The sequence below is a fragment of the Amphiura filiformis genome, chromosome 5, assembly GCF_039555335.1.
Source record: "Amphiura filiformis chromosome 5, Afil_fr2py, whole genome shotgun sequence".
Taxonomy (NCBI): domain Eukaryota; kingdom Metazoa; phylum Echinodermata; class Ophiuroidea; order Amphilepidida; family Amphiuridae; genus Amphiura; species Amphiura filiformis.
In genome coordinates, this window is record NC_092632.1 from 26,484,431 (window position 1) to 26,501,619 (window position 17,189).

A 17,189-nucleotide genomic window follows, 5' to 3' on the forward strand; every position below is an offset into this window, starting at 1 on the left:
ACTCAAACTGCATGTGCAATTCATTTTAAAATAGCACTGTATGATTACGCTTTCATGCCAGTCTTCTGGCTTTGGGATGATACTTGCCAGTTGATCCTGACAATTGAAGCCATCGGCTTGGCCGTATTTGGCTGACCAAGCATTTTTTGCCAACAGGCCATCACCCCCAAGCGGAATGAATTGGGTCCTTCCATCCATTGTTTCGTGGCAGTATTCCTCTTGCACTGTTGTTTACATAAAAATAACAGTCTGAAATGCTTGTACCATCGCACTCAAGCTCCAATTCTTTCTTATAAATAAAGAAGAAAAATGAATATATTGTTATTTTTACTTTTTATATTAGACGGAGGGTCCAAGAAACTGATCGCAAATATCATAGAATTTCCACTCATCAGGAACATGTATTTTGCTGCTCTTTTCTTTCTTTATGGTGTCTTTCATGTTCTTCACTCCTCTTCATATCAAGTCCTCCTTGACATCCTTGTTCAAGAAGAAGTGATATATTGCTGCCAACACCTCCATGCCCATTCACTGTCCTGTTGTGTATCATTCCTACAAACATCCTAGAGGTGAGAAGGGCATATACCTGTGCAATCATACGGAAGGACAATAATCTGTAATTTGGACGGTTATATGTTATATGAATTAATATGAATGAAGTCATACTGCCAATGGCGTATAATCCGCTCACCATCACCTTCCCTTACGGCATCCAGCCTAGATGGATCCACTCCTCTAAGTCGTCTTTGACATCCTTGTTCAAGAACTCCAAGAAGAGGTCAAGTGAGATATTGCAGCCAACACCTCCATGCCTATTCACTGTCCTGTTATGTATCACTCTTGCAGCCATCCTAGAGGTGAGAAGGGCATATATCTGTGCAATCATATAGAAGGACAATAATCTGTAATTAGGATGGTTATAAGCATTGAAATGAATAAAATCATCGCCAACATGTTGAATGATTCACTCACCATCACCTTCCCTTACGGCATCCAGTGTAGCGATGTCTAGAAGGCAGGCCTTCACACATGAGAGCACATAATGTAGTTGTACTGATAATCTGCCTGATGATCTGTTGTACAAGAAGCAGATGGAAGAAGCCTATTTGGGAATACAAACCTATCTACAAGATAGTAGTAGATACATGTATGGCCTGTCTCACCACCACAGGATCTTGCAGGGATGGAATGCCAACTGGAAATTCTATCGCTCCCAAGTACTTGCATTGCTTTCAAGCACTACATAACCATGGGTGATGAATTTGATGAATTTCCTATAGTGGAAGCCTTCATTCCATGTCTGTCAAATACCTTATGCAAGTTGTAGAGTGTACCCTTCTCACAGGTTGATTTTGGAGTGTACCCATATGTAAAGGTATCCTGTCAATTATGGAAATAAGAACAAGTTAGTAGAACAAAATGTTCATATTATGTATAAATCATTCATGCAGTCTGGAATTCAAAACACAATTACACCATTTTGGAAAATAATGAAAGCCTGAACCAATTAACCTATTATGCATCATGCTAGTAGCCATAGAGCATTACTGCCAAGTTGGCAGTGTATTTGAGGTAGTAAACTATAGTATATAAAAAATAATCACAAAACAAGATATTTTTCCTGATAAGTAACATAAACTATAGAGAAATTAAAATGCTGTAATTTGGAGATTTCATTCTAATCTAATAACTCAAACTGCATGTGCAATTCATTTTAAAATAGCACTGTATGATTACGCTTTCATGCCAGTCTTCTGGCTTTGGGATGATACTTGCCAGTTGATCCTGACAATTGAAGCCATCGGCTTGGCCGTATTTGGCTGACCAAGCATTTTTTGCCAACAGGCCATCACCCCAAGCGGAATGGGTTGGGTCCTTCCATCCATTGTTTCGGGGCAGTATTCCTCTTGCACTGTTGTTTACATAAAAATAACAGTCTGAAATGCTTGTACCATCGCACTCAAGCTCCAATTCTTTCTTATAAATAAAGAAGAAAAATGAATATATTGTTATTTTTACTTTTTATATTAGACGGAGGGTCCAAGAAACTGATCGCAAATATCATAGAATTTCCACTCATCAGGAACATGTATTTTGCTGCTCTTTTCTTTCTTTATGGTGTCTTTCATGTTCTTCACTCCTCTTCATATCAAATCCTCCTTGACATCCTTGTTCAAGAAGAAGTGATATATTGCTGCCAACACCTCCATGCCCATTCACTGTCCTGTTGTGTATCATTCCTACAAACATCCTAGAGGTGAGAAGGGCATATACCTGTGCAATCATACGGAAGGACAATAATCTGTAATTTGGACGGTTATATGTTATATGAATTAATATGAATGAAGTCATACTGCCAATGGCGTATAATCCGCTCACCATCACCTTCCCTCACGGCATCCAGCCTAGATGGATCCACTCCTCTAAGTCGTCTTTGACATCCTTGTTCAAGAACTCCAAGAAGAGGTCAAGTGAGATATTGCAGCCAACACCTCCATGCCTATTCACTGTCCTGTTATGTATCACTCTTGCAGCCATCATAGGGGTGAGAAGGGCATATACCTGTGCAATCATACGGAAGGACAATAATCTGTAATTTGGACGGTTATATGTTGTATGAATTAATATGAATGAAGTCATACTGCCAATGGTGTATAATCCGCTCACCATCACCTTCCCTTACGGCATCCAGCCTAGATGGATCCACTCCTCTAAGTCGTCTTTGACATCCTTGTTCAAGAACTCCAAGAAGAGGTCAAGTGAGATATTGCAGCCAACACCTCCATGCTCATTCACTGTCCTGTTATGTATCACTCTTGCAGCCATCCTAGAGGTGAGAAGGGCATATATCTGTGCAATCATATAGAAGGACAATAATCTGTAATTTGGACGGTTATATGTTATATGAATTAATATGAATGAACTCATACCGCCAATGGCGTATAATCCGCTCACCATCACCTTCCCTTACGGCATCCAGCCTAGATGGATCCACTCCTCTAAGTCGTCTTTGACATCCTTGTTCAAGAACTCCAAGAAGAGGTCAAGTGAGATATTGCAGCCAACACCTCCATGCCTATTCACTGTCCTGTTATGTATCACTCTTGCAGCCATCATAGGGGTGAGAAGGGCATATACCTGTGCAATCATACGGAAGGACAATAATCTGTAATTTGGACGTTATATGTTGTATGAATTAATATGAATGAAGTCATACTGCCAATGGCGTATAATCCGCTCACCATCACCTTCCCTTACGGCATCCAGCCTAGATGGATCCACTCCTCTTCAAGTCGTTCTTGACATCTTTGTTTAAGAACTCCAAGAATAGCAGCCTATAGTATGTTGTTATTATTACTTATTTGACGAAGGGTCCAAGATACTGATCGCAAAGATCATAGAATTCCATTTGCAGTCTTTCATGCCTACTCCAGACCCACTCTGCAGCAACATGTTTGTTGCTGCTCTCTTCTTTCTGTATGGTATCCTTCATGTTCTTTTTGGTCATTGCACAGTATACCAGCTTCTCTCATGTGTGTGTTCTAATTTTGATTTCCTCTGTTCTAAAGTCTTCATTGGGCCAAATTTCATCATCTGCTTGGGCATATGTACAGTGAGATGTGTCTTTACTGAGTTAAGTAGACCAGGTGTGCTTCGCTTTACTTCTGCCAAGAAGGTATTTACAGTAATTTCACACCGCATGGACATACTATCTGCATCTGTTGGTAGTACGTAATACCCTAGCACTGGGAACCACTATGGGGAGCTATCTAAAAAAAACTAATGTATATATATTAATGATATTTATTCAAAATAATTATTTATTCATGAGGTGATTTACTATGGGGATTTAACACAGAAAATGACAAATTTTGATGCTTGCAAATGATGCAAAATTAACAGGAAACATGAATTTATTGGTTTCAGGCAAGTAGTTGAAAAGCATATTTAAAATAATTTATTATTCAAGTTACCATATTTATCAAGATTTTAATGTTACACTGGTTCACATATTGTGACACTTTGTATTAGACTGTCTCTCTTACTATTATCTCAAACTCAAGCACCAATTCTTTATTAAAAGAAAAAAAGTGAATATACTGTTATCTTTACTTTTTATATTGGACAAAGGGTCCAAGAAACTGATCGCAAAGATCATGTCTTTCTTGCCTACTCCGGACCCACTCGGCAGCAACATGCATCTTGCTGCTCTTGTCTTTCTGTATGTGTCCTTGATGTTCTTAAAACCTTTTTGGTCATTGCACAGTATATTCAGCTTCTTTTAACTCAAAAACACCCTCCTATTTCTTTTCAACATCAGAGTGGCAGGAATGCAGTTCTAGTCTTGATTTTTCCTGGATGACTTTCAGCTTCTTTTGTTCTGATTCCATTTTAGTCTGCAGTTGCAGCCATTCATGATTGAGACGTTTCCTCAATAAACGGTTGTGGTGTTTGATCAGGTTGTGCTGATGCTAGGACCTTTTGATGTGCGATTTGAAATATTGCAGATTCTTGTGTATTGGCGCTGCCATGATATGAGCATCACATGCTTTGCAGAAAATGAATATGCTGTCATCATTTGTATGTACTGAATCAAGTTAACGTTCCAACTTTTCTTTTAATGACAACTTTCTCCAACATGCTGTTATGAGCTGGCTCATATGCTTTATCTTGCGAGGCTGCAGAAGTATAATTTTCATCACTCTATTTAGGGATGCGATGTTTGCCTTTTTATTACTTCCCATTTCAAAGCAATCTGTTTCTAAATGTTCTTCAAAGTTTCTCATTTTGGAAAACAATAAATACAATTGAGTACTTTATTTACCAACAATATGTTCATTAACATAGTTCTTTATCTAAGTTGCCTTTATTACTTCCATATATGGTCATTTTCATGGTAAAGGGTGTAACTTTTGATTTTTAGGGTCAAAATTTCAAACCACTTAAATATGTTTCTGTTTACTGAAATCATGCATAGAAGCAACTTAATTTCAAGTAAAATAATGTTTCAAGGCTTAAACCTTTTGATTTCTAATAAAAATTTGACATTTGCATAACATTTTGGTTAAAATCTAAGAAAAAATGTATTTTACATAACCTCAGAAAATTTTGACATGAAAGCTGGAATACATGTGAAATTCCATTCCAAAGTAAGTCAACAGATATAAGTTAAATTTTATACCATGTTTTGCTATGTTTGTAATTGCAGTTTTGAAAATTTTTAACATCAAGTGTCATTTACAATGGAAATTTCCAAACCTTAAACATATTTTTTAAGTTTTAATTGGGTTCCTAAAATAATTTGAATGTCTAACTTCATGTACAAATACTACTTGATGAAAGGAACCTCCCAGCCAAGTTTCACAGAAATTGGAGTTATTTTTTGTGCGCCAACAAGATCCCATCTTACTTTTTGGATGATTGGATAAAGGGGCTTATGTATAGCTGATAACAAGTAAAAAAAAAGTGGGATCATGTGGGCGCACTAATTCAATAGAGGTCAAAGTTCATACTTCATACAAAATTAACTGATTTTTAGCCTAAAGTTGCCGAATTCAGCAACCTTTCACTCAAATTTTGCAAAATATGACTAAGTATTTTGACAACAATTTTTTTTTACTCTCACCAACTACCATGATGGAATCAGCAGCATCTGAAATGCACTCACACAAGTTTCTATGAGACATGTCTGGTGATCCCCATTGAAAAATAAATTCGGCACAAAATATGAACTTTGACCTCTATTGAATTAGTGCGCCCACATGATCCCACTTTTTTTGTCTCGCCTGAATGTTCAGGGAGAGACTTAGTAATCACTATGGTGTGTGTGTGTCCGTGTGTGTGTGTGCGTGTGTGCGTGTGTGTGTTGGAAAAAGCTTGTGAACGCGTTATCTTGAGAACCGTAAGTGCTATGATGATGAAACTTTATAGGGGGTAGCATGACCAGAGGGTGTCGACCTGATTAGATTTTGAGCGCAAAATATGGTAATTAAGTACCTAATTTGCATAATTTATGCGTAATAAGCAAAATACCTTGTGAACAGATTATCTGGAGATCCGTATGGGGTACAGTGACGTAACTTGGTGGGGAGTAGCGTGGCCAGATGTTCTCGACCTGATTAGATTTTCAGCGCAAAATATGCTAATTAAGTACCTAATTTGCATAATTTATGCGTATTTGATGCGTATCAAGCAAAAAAACCTTGTGAACAGCTTATCTGGAGATCCGTATGGGGTACAGTGGCGTAATTTGGGGGGAAGTAGCGTGGCCAGATGTTCTCGACCTGATTAGATTTTCAGCATAAAATATGCTAATTAAGTACCTAATTTGCATAATTTATGCGTATTTGATGCGTATCAAGCAAAAAACCCTTGTGAACAGCTTATCTGGAGATCCGTATGGGGTGCAGTGACGTAACTTGGTGAGGAGTAGCGGGGCCAGAGGTTCTCGACCTGATTAGATTTTGAGCGTAAAATATGGTAATTAAGTACCTAATTTGCATAATAAATGCGTAATAAGCAAAATACCTTGTGAACAGATTATCTGGAGATCCGTATGGGGTACAGTGACGTAACTTGGTGGGGAGTTGCGTGGCCAGAGGTACTCGACCTGATTAGATTTTCATGAGGTCAAAGGTCACATACAAGGTCAAAGGTCAACTGAGGTCACCAAATCTTTTAATAATTAATTTTTAACTGTGCATCACATATCCCAATAACAGCTTGATCGGTCATGTAATTAAGGAAATATGACGACTTTAAGATAGTCGCTTTCTTTGTAAAGTATAGCAAAGTAGCACTTTCAATGAGTGATAACTCGTAAAGGAAGCATCTTTCTGTTTTGATTTATTTGATGAAATAGTTCTTCGGTATTGCCAAATTTGATTTTTCAGCGCAACATACTTTTTCCAATTTCGTGAGGTCAAAGGTCACATACAAGGTCAAAGGTCAACTGAGGTCACCAAATCTTTTAATAATTAATTTTCAACTGTGCATCACATATCCCAATAACAGCTTGATCGGTCATGTAATTAAGGAAATATGACGACTTTAAGATAGTCGCTTTCCATGTAAAGTATAGCAAAGTAGCACTTTCAATGAGTGATAACTCGTAAAGGAAGCATCTTTCTGTTTTGATTTATTACTTTGATGAAATAGTTCTTTGGTTTTGCCAAATTTTTGGAAGGTCATTACGGGGTCATCCGAGGTCACTCGGGTCATCTGAGGTCAAGTTATTAAAAACTCGTATGGGCATGAAACTTGGTGGGTACAGTCATCATTTAAAGCCAAATTTTTGGAAGGTCATTTTGGGGTCACCAGGGGTCATCTGAGGTCAAATTAGTAAAAACTGTCGTATGGACATGAAACTTGGTGGGTACAGTCAACATTTAAAGCCAAATTTTTGGAAGGTCATTTTGGGGTCACCAGGGGTCATCTGAGGTCAAATTAGTAAAACTGTCGTATGGACATGAAACTTGGTGGGTACAGTCAACATTTCAAGCCAAATTTTTGGAAGGTCATTTCAGGGTCATCTGAGGTCAAATTAGTAAAAACTGTTGGATGGACATGGAACTTGGTGGGTACAGTCAACATTTAAAGACAAATATTTGGAAGGTAATTTCGGAGTCACCAGGGGTCATCTGAGGACAAATTAGTAAAAACTCGTATGGGCATGAAACTTGATGGGTACAGTCAACATTTAAAGCCAAATTTTTGGAAGGTCATTTCGAGGCCACCAGGGGTCATCTGAGGTCAAATTAGTAAAAACTGTCGTATGGGCATGAAACTTAGCACGAGGGGTACAGTCAACATTTAGAGCCAAAATTTGAGAAGGTCATTTCAGGGCCACCAGGGGTCATCTGAGGTCATATTAGTAAAAACTGTTGCATGGGCATGAAACTTGGTGGGTACAGTTACCATCGGCCAGATAATCGTGCCCAGCCGATAACCGCCAAATTCATTTACCTCTCTACCAACAGTTATCGCAAAAGCAGGCGGTCACAAAAGCAGGCGAGACTCGTGGTTCGAGAACCGCCTTGTTTTACTTGTTATTAGTTATACATAAGCCCCTTTATCCAATCATCCAAAAAGTAAGATGGGATCTTGTTGGCGCACATTTTTATTGCGGGTCAAAGTTCCACTTTTGTGCTGCACATAGGCAAAATAATGCCAATTCGGCACAAAGTATGAACTTTGACCTCTATTGAATTAGTGCGCCCACATGATCCCACTTTTTTTTTTACTTGTTATCAGTTATACATAAGCCACTTTATCCAATCATCCAAAAAGTAAGATGGGATCTTGTTGGCGCACATTTTTTACTACGGGTCAAAGTTCCCCTTTCGTGCTGCACATAGGCAAATATGCATCACTTTGGCACAAAGCTTGACCTTTGACCTCTTTTATATTAGTGCGCCCACATGATCCCAATTAGCTGTTGCTTGTGTTTTATCTACTGGTCGCCAAGAAGAAGCTAGACGATGAAAAATAAAATTGGGATCTTGTTGGCGCATCTTTTTGTGATGCAGTAAAAAGCCCACATTGTGCAGCGAGTGGGAAAAAGAGGTCAAATTGACCTCCAAAATGAGGCTAAGTCCATTTTCAAAAATCAGAAAATATGAAGATCAAGAGATCCCAAGCTAATTTTTTCAGTTCTTGCAGAGAATTACCTCTTCTTTGATGAAATGCTATTCGGAGAGTCAGGTGACGTTGGCGCGCAATAATACAGGCGTGCAAATATGTGCGAAAATAGGAAATTTTGACCTTTGACCTCTGTTAACTCGGTGCGCCAACGAAATCCCAAAAAATTTTTGCTGAAAAATGAAACTTGCCATGGAGGTCTTTAATTTCAAACTTGTTCGGACTTGGGATCTTGATGGCACAGCCCGTTATGATGCTTTGAAGTTTGCGAGGCGCTTTTCATCAAATCATTGGATTTGCTGATTTTGTGCGCCATCAAGATCCCAATTTTTTTCTTGGTTTTGTAATGTAACCATTTGGTACTTTAAAAAATGCAAAATGCAGGTTGGGATGATGATGGCGCATGCGATGTTATGCACCTCCAAAGTTTACCATTTGCAAGTAAGGCTCAGAGAGGCTGAAATTTCAAGAATTTTTAAAGCTGAACGAGGCGCTGTGCACGCTCATATTTTACATGTGAGTTGTTGGTGCTAATATGTACCAAAATTATTTTTTAGAGACAATTCTATTTTTTTTTGTATCACAACCCCCCTTATTCATGTACATAATATTAGGGAGACTGGCTCTTAAGGTATCAGTATATTTTTCAAACATTAACCATAATGTCAATTTTTTTTTTAATTTATGACCAGACGATGGTGGACTACATTATTCACTGTGGCAACAGCCAATATCGTAAACAAAACAGACAATATGACGGCAACACTGCCTGGACATTGGACGCCTCGTGCTGAGTTGTGTTTTTAGCTCTATTGGCCCGTTACAGAAAAAAATGCACAAAATATATTTCAGTGAATGTATAAATTTTCACATAAAAATAAATATTTTTGGATTCAAAATAAATGTGAAGAAAAAAAAAATTATAGCCGGGAGTGAGCGGGACTCGATCTCGGGACCCAATGCACCGCAGGCGAGACCCGTTACCATTAGACCAAGCGAACCGTGATACACAATGGGGGAAATTTTAGGTATATATCATAAACATACCGTGCGTTATTCATACAAAACATTCAAAAAACAGTACATACAATGAGGTTCACTGGCGAACCTCAACGGATTTAGACTGATAAAATAGTGCTTAATAACATACGTACAGTTTTGGAATAATTTGAGACATTTTTGTGTTTACGTGTAAAACCAATGACAACGTCAAAATTCAGCCAATCTTGGCCGGCCCCCCCTGTTTATGACATTCTGCACATATCAAGTAATAATTACAATGCAGATATCAGTATGAAACACACCAATTTAGATATGCATAGATGATAATTAAGTTTACTGTTGTTTGGAGGCTTCATTTGTTTCGAGGCTTCAATTGTTAACGGAAAGTTTGTATTGGGTCCCATTTTCAAACGGTGATATATATCTCCACGATTTAAAAACATGTGACTTGAGGATCTAGTTTGCTACATTTTAATAAATAGATTGGATGAGCTCTTTTATTTATATTTGCACAAGCTTGCTGAACAGTTTGTTTCGGAGGCTTCAAAAAAGTTAACGGAAAAACGGCTATTTGAAGTCAAGATTTTATAAAAATTTTAAAAGCTTGCAAATCGGCTAATTTTTGTTACCCATTTCAAGTTAAGATAACAACTGTTATGAATCAAGAAGAAGAGAAGAAATAACCAAGAATTATGAACCAAAGCTACACCCACAAAGTTTGTTAACAAATGAAGCCTCCGAAACGATAAATATCGAAGTCCGGTTCTCAAAAATACAGGGCCGTTCACAATTAAATCTAATGTGGCAGTGTTTACTGAACATATGACTGTACTTTCAGGATAAGAAAAATTATCCATGAACTAACTGAAGAAAACACAGGGTTTTACAAAAATGTTACTGTTTTTATAGTTTTTCAAAATGGCAATATTAAGTACATTTAAGCCTGCTAAAACTGAACGCAGTAACTCCCAAAGCTGATTATGCTACCCACGGTAGCTGCTAACTAGATGACTTATGTGGCCAAAAATTATGGAATTCTGTGGCTTTATTAGAACACTACGGATTAAAATGTTAAAAATCCAAAGTTACACCCTTTACCGTGAAAATGACCATATGCGAACGTTGTCTCATTGCTCTCAGATAAAAAAAAATGCCATTGGCCACATAGAGGAATCAGGCTGATTTTCACTGAACGAGCTTCTACTGAATGAAATAAAAATATCCAATCAAAATCCCTTTCAGTTTTTAAAAATATATACACGTAATATATTGAGCTGGTACATTGGTATATGACGAAGTTAATATAAAAAAATACAATATAAAACATCAACTCTCTTCTGCTATGGATTCAGACTGGTATCCTGGAGGCTGATGTTGGCTCTGCCAGTAACCAAGTCCACAGAAAACTTCATCCGCAGGGTCATCGAGAATTTGAAGTCTAGTGTTGATGGCTGGTCACCCTGCGGACGGCGCTGAAGAGGTTCCACAGGTACTGCAGTACAAAAATTCAGGCTAGTCTGTCCCCGAAGTTGGTTGGTGGGAAGCTGGTGGAGTTGAGAAATTGGTACTGGTAACAATGGAGCTCTACGCCTGGTTTCTTGCAGCCTATTCCAGCTCTTCTCCAAGATTCGATGTCGTTTTATTACTGTCTCAACTGTGGGGTTGAAACTGGCAGTTGGTTTCTTCCTCTGTCCCGATGACACTGGGGTTTTGTGATATTGATGTGGTATGCAATGTAGTGTGGGGTGGACTGTTAACGACCATGGTGGTCGTGGTCTTCGGGGGGACGAGGGATCAGAAGCCATGCTGATGTCAGAGTCTTGTGTAGGTGCTCGGATAGGGCTGAAATTGGTCGGGGAGGGTCAGTGGAACTATGTCTTATTAATGTATGTCTCCACCATTCTTCTTATACATTGCTGGAAAACTTCCTGCAGATGGTACAGGTGTATCTATCTGGGGTTTTTAAGCCTTCCATTTTTTATTAAACTTGACTCCATGATGGCTGCATAACATGTTCATTAAAACCTAGTTCTTTATCCAAGTTGCTACTTATTACTTCCCATTTCAAAGCAATCTGTTTCTCAATGTTCTTCTCAACATATCCTTGCACAAAAAAGGTAAATAAAATAAATGCGTTCAAACATCATGAACATCTGTGGAATTTTTCAACAGGAAAAAGCAGGCGGCGGATGACATGATCGAGCCGGCAACTCGTGAAACCGCCCGGCCGTATGGCATTTTCCATATACTCGGTTAGTTTTGTGGGGTTCATTATCGAACCCCAACGGTTTTAGCTTGTATTTATATTATTTATCAACATAGGCCTATTTGTTTGTGATATTTCAAGCGTTTTAAAATTTCAAAATAATCCCATTCAATTACACGGTTGACGATGAAAATTTACTGAATTTAGGGACTGCACGTCATACACCACCTGGGAAAAAGATAGCTCAGCTTTAGCTTTAATCATGTTTATCCTACTCACTTCACTAAAACCTCATTAACCTGTCACATCATGACATGAGAAGGGATCATGCATGCATTAGTCAAGTGTCCATGGTGTCAGTATCCTTCCATGATGATGATGCAGCTGAAGATGAAACTACCATTACTGGAACTTGAGTAGGACTAGCCCTCAACAAAATAAATCTGAGTTTACACTACACTGCAGTCAGTGACAACAGACTATGAATGATGTCCAGGTCCAGGATCATGGGATGTCTTAAGTATGAGTTTGTCTTTACACTCTTTTACACAAGTTTAAAAATATGTAAAGCGATACTGCTTTATTAAAGTGTTAGTAACTGAAATTTAAATGCAAAGGAAATGTCTATCGCCTTGGCTTTAAGCTTAACCTGCAGTACTGGTCAGGTACATGTAAATATATCGCCCCACTCTGTTGGTTCATCCCGCCAGAAATCTGCGGGATATTGAAACGGGCAAGTTTAACTCCTGCTCAAGTTGGTCCATGTCGTCGCTTGAAACCAGACTGAATCTTGTGGCAAAATAAGCGATTGAGCTGAACTTAGCTTTCTCCCTGTCTTTGATGTCTAATTTGCACGTGGTTGATAAATTCACGGTTGAGTACCCATTTGTGAACGAAAATAACAGCGTACAGTATGTTGTTATTTTTATTCTTTAAATTGGACGAAGGGTCCAAGATACTGATCGCAAATATCATAGAAATCCCATTTGCAATCTTTCATGCCTACTCCAGACCCACTCAGCTAGCAACTTGTTTCTTGCTGCCCACTTTTTTTTTGTTCTTAAAATCTGTTTGGTCATTGCACAGTATACCAGCTTCTCTCGTGTGTGTGTTTTAATTTTGATTTCTCATGTTTTAAAGTCTTCATTGGGCCAAATTCCATCATCAGCTTGGGCATACAGTGAGATGTGTCCTTACCGAGTTAAGTAGACTGAGTGTATTTCGTTTTACCTCTGCCAAGAAGGTATTTACAGCGGCTTCACACCGCAACATGAACATACTATCTGCATCTGTTGGCATTTCTGGTAATACGTAATACCCTAGCACTGGGAACCACTATGGGGAGCTATCTAAAAAAACTAATTTGTGTACATAAATGATGATTTATTCAAAATAATTATTTATTCATGAGGTGATTTACTATGGCAATTTAACACAGAAAATAACAAATTTTGATGCTTGGAAATGATGCAAAATTAACAGGAAACATGAATTGATTGGTTTCGGGCAAGTGATTGAAATGAAGAATAATGTAGTAATACTAATAACTTCTACATGGCTCAAAATATGCTAAGGTGTCATAAAGGTGTAACACATGGGTCAATTTTTCAACTTTGTTATTTCTCCCTCTTACTAACTTAATATAATGGTGCACACACTTATCTTTCAGAAAAGAACAATATTAAGATACCTCATAAACCATGAAATTCAAAAACATTACCTTCTTGTTAATGTGTACACCCTTGCGTATGTTACTTTTGACAGACAAAATTGTATCATTTTTATGCAATTACTTTGTGTATTTGTTAAAGTAAGTTGTGTTTTCTATTAAAATATGTTGAAAATTATATACTAATTGTGAGTGAACCAAAAAACCCTCATAAAATTACTTAAATAATGAGTACATCACTTCACAATTTGTATGGTTGACTATAGGGCCACAAGTCAGATCATTGCAATTAAGAAGTTACTTCCTTAGAGCCAATAAAAATTAAAAGACAGGTGTAAATTTATTAAGAAGATGACAAAGATGTTGTTTTTGGTTGTTTTGTGGATATGCTGTAATAAAAAAATGCATTGAAAGGATTATTAAGGTAAGCTTGCGTATGTTACTTTGACAGACACATCATCTTGCGTATGTTATTTTTGACAGACGTTACCTGATTTTTTGTTCAAACTTCCAATTGTCACATTTATTACAGTATAATTTTGCTTATTTATTTTGTCCTCTTTATTAACTTTATGCAGATCTCGATAGAGAGCCAATCAAGAACATTACTAACTTCTGCACTGGAGCTTGAATGATTCCTCCTTCCATTGCATGCACGTACGCACGCACACTCAGCCACTACAACTAGAACTTAGAATAGATTAGCTCATCATGTACATAAATCGTAATAGACTAAGCAAGGACTATTGTGGGACTGCCCCGGGGGACTGCTTTCTTACATTGCAGCTCAAATGGTCACAGTGGCGGAACACCAAAGTAATAGAGAGTATGAGACTGTACTTCATAATCAAGATTAAGAACAATTTATCTTCCTTTAATATACCATAGTACATACATCTCCAACTGCGTGCCTGATATTTGCATGTGATAACTTGTACATGACCGTGATTATTTTTGCACTGTATTTAGGTGCTGTAACTTTAATACATTGAAAACTAGACTTGCCTTCAGATCTCTTATATGTACAAATAGATCTTATCCATATACATGTACAAAATCAACAAGGTAAAGAAGAAAAGTAGTGAAAATCCCTGATCCCTCGGTGTTGAATGCGGTGGCTACTTCCGTTTCACGTCTGGAAGTATAGTTAACTTAAAAGCATCCAACATCTAGGGAACAGTAATTTTCACTTCCCTCTATTATACCTTGTTGTATTTGTATAACACTTCTAGCTATTTAGCCTCAGCCATGTACTTCGGAGATGTTTAATAAAAAGCAGGCAGTAACACCATGGCTGCCGGAAGACAAAAATAGAATACTTCAATTTACAAATCTTGATGCAAGGCGACAAAAAAAAAAAACGCTCTATGGTCAGACAGGACTTTTAAAGGGAAGGTCGGTCAGGTTTTTTATACTTTTAATTCTGTTAACTAAAATTACCCTAAAATGTCACCAACATCTAGGCGAAATCTGAAAGCTTTTTCAAACATTTTTTTTCAAATATTTCGATCAAACAGACTGAATTTGCATGATTTTTGCATAATTAAAAAAGAAATCTTAGAAACAGAAACGTGGGAAGGCGGTCTGAACCAGTCCCGATCGATTTTTCTTCAATGCCTATTCCAACGCAGATGAAACATCCATGCGGGATCAGCAAAATGGAGAACATTTATTTGCGTCAATTTTATTTTCACGGAAGGTACTTTCCCATTTTTTAATTATTTCTGTTTAAGTTTCACACGATTTTTGCACCCAATGATCGGGTTTTTTTCTTGGATTCTCAATAGCAGCATAATTGAACCACTCTGTTTTTAATTTATGATCAGTTATGACGAATCGTGTGAATTAATTAGGTACACATGTAGGCATATTTCTACAGTGGAAACTCGTTAATACGAGATCGCTTATTGCGAGAAACCGCTTACTACGAACAGAAACACGTGGTCCCGATTTTCCCCTATTATTTACTGCACAAAATAAACTGTTTATTACGAGGTAAATAACAAGAAATCTGCATAATACAAGCACTTACTGTCAGTCAAAGCTTTTGTTTTCTGTTGTTTTTATGACAGATAAAACGAGCTTTTTCAAGGTGAATTTATGATGTAAATCATGTCAGAAGTTGACAAAATATTCGCTTGAAAACTCAAGGCATGACTTGGGTCCATCCTTGCGCTTATGCGTACAAATCAGTGCAGGGCAAAAGGACTTTCGAGTACACTCGCTCGCGCCAAAGTCTTTCCGACATTTGTACGAGATGGAACTACATTAGATTTCAAAAAAATAATGAAAGACTTCAAAAGACGCAAATTAGCCGAATATTAACTTAAATATCATTAATTAGTTTTAATCAGCATTACAGCAAATAATTAATCAATTTTATTAAGTAAAATAATGAAGAAAAACTTGCCGTCAAAGCCGGGCATGCTGAAAGTAGGGAAAACCCGATACCGCCAGTATAATTGTTTTATTTGTTTACGATAATCAGCTTGAGAAATCATCTAAATTTCATCAGAATATTGATGATGGATGTATACATTGCAAATAGTTTTGGTTTTTTCGTATCATTTACTTGAAGTTGAAACAACAAACAACTCATATATTAAAGTGATTCTAGCATCCTCTTTTGACATTTTTCAGTAGATATCCACGAGAAAAAAAAAAACAAGTTTGTCTCAGAAACATTACTGCAAAAAAGCTAAGCGCTGTGCCGTTTATGGACCACGTTTTTTCTTCTTTTTTTTTTTTTGCCGATTCGAGGCCAATTTCTTTATTATTTTTTTTCTGACAACTAAAAAAAAAGAAAAACAGGGGGGAAAGCTATGCGCTAAAATATGAATTTTAAAAGCTATGCACGCGGGTTTCTGAGACAAACTTGTTTTTTTCTTGGCCTAATATTAAATTTTTAATTTGTTGATATAAACAACTATTAAATGTGAGAAAAGTCGTCAAGTTATTTCGTGTTTTTTTTTACTTTGTAGTGTAACAGTGTGAAAAGAAACTTTAATTATAATATATGTTTCCTTTTTGAAAGTTTCTTTCATGTGAGAATACGAGATAATAATATCCCTGTGGAAATTACGCTACCCTAAAAATAACTTGCACAAGTATCCAGGTGTGGTCCGGGCACGCCTCAACACGCACACATGGTTTTATGATTACTTGGCGCGATTCCAAAACTTGTTTTGACTGGGCGATGCTGCGCTGTCCTGGATGGATGGTCCACTAATTGACACGTAAACATTCATGCGAAACAAATAATGGAAAATGATGTTCTAAAATATCAAATTTATTGCAAATAATTGAAGTTTACAAACATAACATCGAACAGAGGAGGACAACATCAACATAATGATTGGTGTGTCGCAATGAAAATACATAAATCACCTCATTCTTCCCATCAGCGAGTCTTCAGTTCTATTAATCTATTGAACAATTCCATTCAGAAATATTTTCAATCAGATATCTAATCAGATACTACATACTAGTAAATTTGATTAATTCTTCAAAACACTTCAAAATCTGATTTGCAATACAAAAATTCATAATGATCTGTACCAAACTCTGAAAATACATGTTTAGGGGATTAAGAAATATGTACCCCGTGAAGTGTATATTATGCAATTTTTAAAAGCGTGTAGGTTGTGATTCTCACCAATTCAAAACTTCAAT

The 17,189-nt window shown here is 37.2% G+C and overlaps 1 protein-coding gene across 1 annotated transcript in view; it reads left to right on the plus strand.

Moving 5' to 3' along the window:
• LOC140152882 (gamma-tubulin complex component 4-like) overlaps nt 1-15,931 on the plus strand; it is a 46,680-nt gene extending 30,749 nt beyond the window's left edge. Inside the window, exon 16 of the mRNA XM_072175409.1 lies at nt 14,096-15,931. The gene's annotated coding sequence lies outside the window, so the exon portion shown is untranslated. The remainder of the gene's footprint in view (nt 1-14,095) is intronic.
• The last annotated feature ends 1,258 nt before the right edge of the window (nt 15,932-17,189 follow it).